The sequence below is a fragment of the Hypanus sabinus genome, chromosome 25 (assembly GCF_030144855.1).
Source record: "Hypanus sabinus isolate sHypSab1 chromosome 25, sHypSab1.hap1, whole genome shotgun sequence".
NCBI lineage: Eukaryota > Metazoa > Chordata > Chondrichthyes > Myliobatiformes > Dasyatidae > Hypanus > Hypanus sabinus.
This window is the reverse complement of record NC_082730.1, coordinates 39,714,399-39,721,837: the sequence shown is the minus strand read 5'-3', so window position 1 is coordinate 39,721,837 and position 7,439 is coordinate 39,714,399.

The window sequence follows — 7,439 nt, the reverse complement described above, 5'->3', positions numbered from 1 at the left end:
AAATGGTTATTTGTCAGTGAAGCTGGAGTTTTCGGAGGCCAATGTGGGAGTGTCTGAGGTCCTTGATACATTGGTGCTGGTCTGGCTGGACCCTGCTGAGACGGGCGATGTTTCAATACTGGTGGGGACCAACACTCCTCTGGTGAGGCAGCTCATGGAGGCCTGCAAGGAAAGGGCTGGGGAAAGCTTTCTGGGAACGTTGTCCGTGCACCCGGTATTTTGAGCTGTTTTTGAGGAAGTGCATGGCTGCATTGGTCTGGATACCAAATTTAGACGAGGGACTGTGTGGTTCACCCACTCAAAGCCAATAGTGTTACGGCCTGGGGAAATAGCAAGGGTGATGGGGACCCCCAAATTTCCCAGATGTCTGAGGGCGAGGCTCTCTTAGTGGACGCTACAGAAGACCATGAGGAGGAGTCAGGATTTCCTGATGGGGTACTGGTGAGGCCCGAACTGCAGAAGCCCTTGGTATTACAGGCGAGCAGGGTGGCAGTGATTATCAGGAACACCACAAAGAGGGAGATCACCTTCAAGCAGGAGATACCCCTGGTGCATCTGTTCCCAGGGACCGTAATGTCTAGTGTCCCTGTGAGACAAGCTGGGGAGAAACTATTGGAAAAGGGGGGAAAGTCGATCACGGAGTCATTCAACTTCAGGAACTCCCCGGTTCCTACGGGTTGATAGAGAAGATGTTGAAGTTGGAAGGTGTCTTTTCCACTGACGAGTTTGATGTGGGTTGTTCCAAGAGCACATGTCACACTATCCAGATGTCCAAGGACACCCCACTCAGAGAAGGGTCGCGGTGACTGGCCCCTGCATTTGTGTAAGTTGAAGGAGTCTTACATCATCACCAAGCCCCAAAGCCCCTATGTGCCCCCAGTAGCATTGGCCTAAAAGAAGAATGGGAAGGTACGCATGTGTGCAGACTATAGGATTTTGAACAGGCGCACTGTTCCTGTCCAGTATTTAGTTCCAAGGATCGAAGACACGCTGGCCTGTCTGAGTGGTGCATGGTGGTTCAGTGTGCTGGACTTGAGGAGTGGATATTACCATGAGTGAGGCCGATAAAGAGAAGACAGCATTTATATGTCCCCTGGGATTCTTCCAGCATCCACTGTGGCCAAAGTGTTATGGGAGAAATATTTTATTTATAATGGCCTTGTCAGGCAGATACATAGTGATCAGGGTCCAGATTTCAAGAGCAGGCTCATCCACGAGTTACTGAGCATGCTTGGAGTCGAGAAGTCGAGGACCACACCCTATCATCCCCAGCCCGAGAGGTTTAATTGGACCTTGTTAGACATGCTTGGGACCCTGGAGCTCAGCAGGAAGAGCAGGGTGGAGTCAACATATTGTACATCTGGTCCTTAGTTACAACCGTACCCGAAATGAAGCTACTGGGTACTCGCCACACAACCCAATGTTCAGGCCAGGCGAGCTTGCCCAGTGACCTTTGTTTTGGGACTGATGACGGTGACTTACCCCCGAAGACTTATCTGAAGCATGTGTCTGATATGAGAAGAGAGCTGAAAAGGGCTTATGAATTAGCTGGGGTTGCGGCTGCCAAGCAGAATAAAGGGAGTAAGAGGAGGTATGATCAAAAGGTGCGGTTCTCCCAACTCCTGTCAGGAGACCGAGTCCTCATAAAGAATTTGGGGCTACCTAAGAAGCTGGGCAGCCACACCCTACGTAGTGGAGAGTCAGATGCCAAACCTACCGGTTTTCTAGGTGAAACCAGAGGAGGGAAATGGGCCTGTCAAGATTCTTCATTGGAACCACCTGCTGACCCTGGGACAAGAGGTGCAGGTAGACCCAGAGTCTGACTTGGAGCCTACACCTAGTAAGAGGACTCTAAGGAAACGTGGGGCAACTGCAGGGCCCACAGCAGGCGAGATTAGGCCGGCCCATACCCCTGACAGGGATACTCACTGGAGGGTGAGGACCTGGATGCTGCCTTTTGCTAACTCCCCATCGACTGAGGGAGACTCCCGGCCCTTCTCCCACTGAGTCAGGTGAAGCTGGGGGCCTATCTGCAGAGAGCCTGGATGGCAGCCGGATGCTGCAAGGGATGAAGCGGGGCTTGGCCTCGGGACAGAGGGGTCCAAATTGCAGGTGATAGGCCAGGAGGGGCCTTCCCGGTAGACCAGAATTATCCCTAGTAGTGTCTGAACCTGAAGAGTTAGGTGAGGGGGGTGCAGAGGTCTCAGAAAATTAAGAAACCACGGAGAGCCTGGCAGATGTAGCACTGATCGAACAGAGTGTGACCCCCATTACTTTGTGGGGCTATGTCACTTGTACACCTGGGTTGGACTTTGTGCTTTGCAGGAGGAGTTGGTGAATTATCTCAACATCGTGAGGACATGACTAAAGGGAGAGGGTAATGCTCTGTAAGGTTTCACTGCTAACGTAGTGGTTGCTCTGTAGCAGCAAGATTTGGGTTGTGACTAGAGATAACGGGGGGCTTTGGAATGTGCACCATCCAATAAGAGGCGTGTTCTTCTTTCTTGTGTGCCCGAGAGAAGGTTTTGCAGGCTTTTGTTCGGCGGAAGATGGAGAGAGAAGATGCCAGAACGGGGAAACCGTAGTCTGCAGGACGGAGTGGGCTTGGATTGGGGTTGGGAGTCGATGGCGCTGGGTGAATCGATGGAGAATGAACCGATGGGAAAACCGTGAGCTTCAACGTTGCGCATTAGACTGTTTCATGAGAACGGGGCTTTTTCTTTTTTTTGTTTTCTTTACTAACCCTACAGTCAAATTAAGAACTATACAGTTCAATCGTTTAATCGCATAGTGTGTACTGTTTGTTATTTCGTGGTACTGATTTGTAACGGGGGACACATCACGCAGCATCCACCCAAACGAGATTTCTCAAGTTTGTCCGGGCCAGGGGTTATCACCCCCAAGATTAAGCCGCTAGCCAACCTGAGCGTTACACATAGACGCTGTCTAGTCTGCTGAGTTCCTCCAGCATTTTCTGTGTGTTGATCTGCAGAAGCTCTTGTGTTTATGCGTTTCATGCCATTATGTCCGGGTCTGATAGAGTGTATTCAGTGATAAAGGATTCTGTGATTTGGCCAAATGGTATGATTCTGTAGCATGGAGCTTTTTTAAGGCTGAACTACTTTTCCTCTCTTATACAGCCTCAAGTCTTTGTGAAGAGGGCCTTTGCTATATTGAGCAGACTCTGCTTTAACTTCTGTCAAATCCAGTGTCTGATCAGACTATGGGTAACCCATTTGTACTTTTCTTCTTACACTTCATTGTATGAGTTCAGTATAATTGCTTCTTTTGTTAACCCACTTCAGAAGTCAGTTAAAAACCAGCAGCATCATTCTGGGTATGGAATCCCTCCTGGTAAGGAGGGCCATTTTCAACCTTTGCAGACACAAACAGAACAGGTGAGGTTTTACAGCAATTATTGGCTTCCTAAGTACCATTACTGAAACCAACATTTAATCAGAATTATTACATTAACTTCATTTAAATTCCCTGATGCAATGGTGAAATCTCAATTCCAACACTGCACACTAATAATTCAGTAACATGTCCAGTTAAAGATTTGAAAACCTTCTTTCTTGCTGATGTTTCATAGAAACATAGGAACATAGAAAACCTACAGCACAATACAGGCCCTTCGGCCCACAATGCTGTACTGAACATGTACTTCACAAATTACCTAGGGTTACCCATAGCCCTCTATTTTACTAAGCTTCATGTACCTATCCATGAGTCTCTTGAAAGACCCTATCGTATCTGCAGTCAATATAATCTCCATCACAGATAGCAAGGAAAAACAACCCTGATCCTTGGCCTTTTATGACTCTTATGTGTAGTGAATGAGATGGCTGGAGGAGCTTAGGAGAATCAATGGCACCTAACGGCAACTCCTTTGCTTGCATCTTCAGAAACAGCTCCATTTCCATCTTTAATATCTCTATTCTTCCCTTTCAGGGTTCTTTTGAAGACCCTAACCTGGAGTTACACACTGACTATGGCTCTTTGTGAGAATGCGACCCATTCTTGGGTTTCACGCCTGACAATTTTTTGGCACGCCAAGGGCATGGCCTAACAGCTCAGTTCACCTTTGGAGGGCCGAGAACTTGTGGCTCTGGAGACAGGCCGATCGAAAGATGGTGTCGGGTCAGGAGATCAGCGTGTTGTGGGAGATGGAAGATCTAAGGCTGTGCACCCAGAGACCCGAGATCTTTCGACACAGAGCTCAGAAAAAGCAATGCAACAGACTTTTAACATTGTAAATCAACAAGTTGTTTGTTATGTCTCCCCTCTCACTGTGAAACGGAGACATCTCCTTCTCCCTTATTAGGGAGAGAGAGAGCCTGTGGTATGTCGAATACCGGGTGAAATGCAAAGTCTTTGGGGTAACTGCAAGACTGTGTCTTTGCTGTTGCTTTGCTCATGCTTGAGTGCTCAGTGGTCCGTGTTTTGCCATTGGAGAGAGGGGGGATTGTTGCTTGCTGCTGCTTAATATGTGGGAGGGAGAGGAGCTGGGGGTCTTTGGGGTTCCAAACATTTAACTGTCATTCATTCGTTGGGGGCACTTTTCTGTTTTTCATGGATGGTTGTGAAGAAAAAGCATTTCAGGATGTATATTATATACACTTCTCTGGCATTATATCTACCTTAGAAGCCTTTGAAACCTTTGAATAGCATCTTTTAGGGAACTGGACAACCTGTGCTCATTAAAACAGCAGGGGCAACTTTGACAGGTAGCTTAATCCATGAGTCCTTGCCTAACTGGCTGCCAGAGGTATTAAGATATTTTGTTTTGAATATATAAAATGGTTACATCATTTAAAAAAGATTAAAACAAACACATACAAATAAAAATACTCTGTTTCATTCCATGCAATTGTTTTCCTTCATTGAATATCAATGGATGGGATTTTTCTGCCCCAAATCTAACCTAGCACAATCATTTTGTGCACATTCCCTAGTCCCATGCTGGGAATATGAGGAGTCCACAATCAAAGTAAGAGTACCTTTATTCTCAGAGTGCACACATGTAACCATATACTTCCCTGAGATTCATTTTCTTGCAGCCATTTCCAGGAAATAAAGAAATAATATAGAATTCTACAAAAAACCTATACATAGACAAAGATTGACAAAAGCATACCAATGTGCAAAGGAAGACAAAATGTGAAAATACAAATAATACTGAGAACATGAGTTGTAGTGAGTCCTTGGAAATGGGTCTATAGATCATGGAATCAGTTTAGAGTAGTGATCAATGAAGTTATCCATGCCACTTCAGGATCCTGATGGTTGTAGAGTAATAATTGCTCCTGAACCTGGGTGGTATGGGACCTAAAGTGTTGTACCTTCTTCCAGGTGAAAGTAGCAAGAAGAGGGCATGGCCTGGATAGTGGGGTTTGTCCAGGTTGGATGTTACATTTTTGTGGCAGCAGTCCATGGAAATGTAGGTGGGAAGAGTTTTATCTGTGATGGATTGGGTTATATCCACCAATTTTGAAGTCTTTTCTGTTACCGAATATAGTGTTTCCATTCCTGGCTGTGATTAAGCCAGTTAGGATATTGTCTGTGGAAGTATATCAATAGAAGTTTGTCAAAGTTTATTTTGAGATGCCAAATCTATGTAAACTTTTAAGAAGTTTATACCTTCATACCTTCTTTGTATGACACTTATGTGCTGGTATTAGAACAGATCCTCTGTCCTGTTGATACCAAAGAATTTAAATCTACTGACTCATCTCTCATTTCATTTCTCATGAGAAGAATGTTGAATAAAATACCAGCTTAATACTTCTGTAACCAAGTTTAATAGTTCTGTGTTTGTGCACACATGAAATACTAAGTCTGAAAACATATTTAGGAAAACGTTAGCAGTTAAGGACGGAGCTCTGCAAACACTTCTCTATAAAATTCAAGAAACTTCAGCTCATGGCATTACATCACATCCCCGACTCCCCTGCCAAACAATTTTTGCAGGAGCACCATTAAGAGTGTTCCAGCCAGATACGTTAGCAACTCACACGGTCATTACAAAGCATTTGAACACAAGACCCAGCAAGGGATTGTGAGAATTGCTGAGAGGTTTATCAGGGTCTCTAGTCCACCCATCTGTACTAGGAGTGTTGAATACACAGAGCCCTTAGCATTGTCAATGATGCCTCCCATCCATCCAACAATCTCTCTGAATCCTTATCATCAGGCAGGAGGTAAAGTAGCAGTAGTATATGAACTGATAGGATGGGAAGCAACTCCTTCCCTCAAACCATGAGATTACAGAACTCCCTGCCACCATCCAGATCTCATAACTCATCAAGTGTCAGTGCCGTCCTGTTTACCTTTTAATTTGTGTCGTAAATGCATCTTATGCTAAATATCAATCTTTTGGAATACATTCTATTCTTTAATAATTTACAAATGTTACTTGACATTACTTTATGTGTTGTATGTGAGTTATATGAACGACGTTATGGACCTTGGTCTGGAGAAACATTGTATTGTTTGGTGGTATACATGCATATGGTTGAATAGCAATAAACTTGAACTTGAAATCCAGCGCATTAACTGTTACCATTATGCTAATTTATAACGGTGAGATAACCTCAGGAGCTGACATATCAGCTCTGATGCTCAAGCAGTTGATCCAGATTATTTCTAAACTTTGTGTCCTATTTGATCTGAAGATGAGCTTCCAGCCACCTGACTGTCCCACTCTCCATGTTTCAGAATCCTCTGATGAAGTCGCCACACCATTGTTATAACCTCCAGGTCTGACTACACAACACCATGCCAACACTCAGTTCAACAGACTTACAGAGATCGGTTGGTCTTCATTTCACTGCTGTCTTTGGGAAATAAACAGCAGATAATACTAGAAACAGTCAGCAGGTCAGGCAGCATCTGTTGATAGAGAACAGAAGTAATGTCAGTGAGCCTGCCTTAGTATTGGGAACCATTAATATATATATAGTTACATATGTGCATAGCAAGAACAACACCAGAGTAGCAATCAATCTAATATGATACGTACTGTATATGTTAAAGCTACAGAGGTGAAGGGCGAAAGACAAGTGTAATGTATGGATCTATTTCTTTTAGAGCAATGACCTCCCCCCACCCAGCACTACGCACTGATCTGTTGTCTGCACATGCACTATTGTCTATGCATGCACATTGTTCTCTCTCTCTCTCTCTGCATGTGAATACACCAGTTAAAGCCATCTCCTGTGTGCGTGTTTTTACTTAATATACATGTGGTTGTGCACAGACACAACAAATTGGCGATGAGAATGTTATCGTTGACAAGACACTTGCCAAAACTGATGCCACTGCACAGGCCCAGGGGCATGATGAGAATGTTGCCATTGACATGACACCTGCCAAACCTGATGCCACTCTACAGGTCCAGAGGTGCTATCCTGAAAGAAACAGAGCGCCATCCAAAAGAC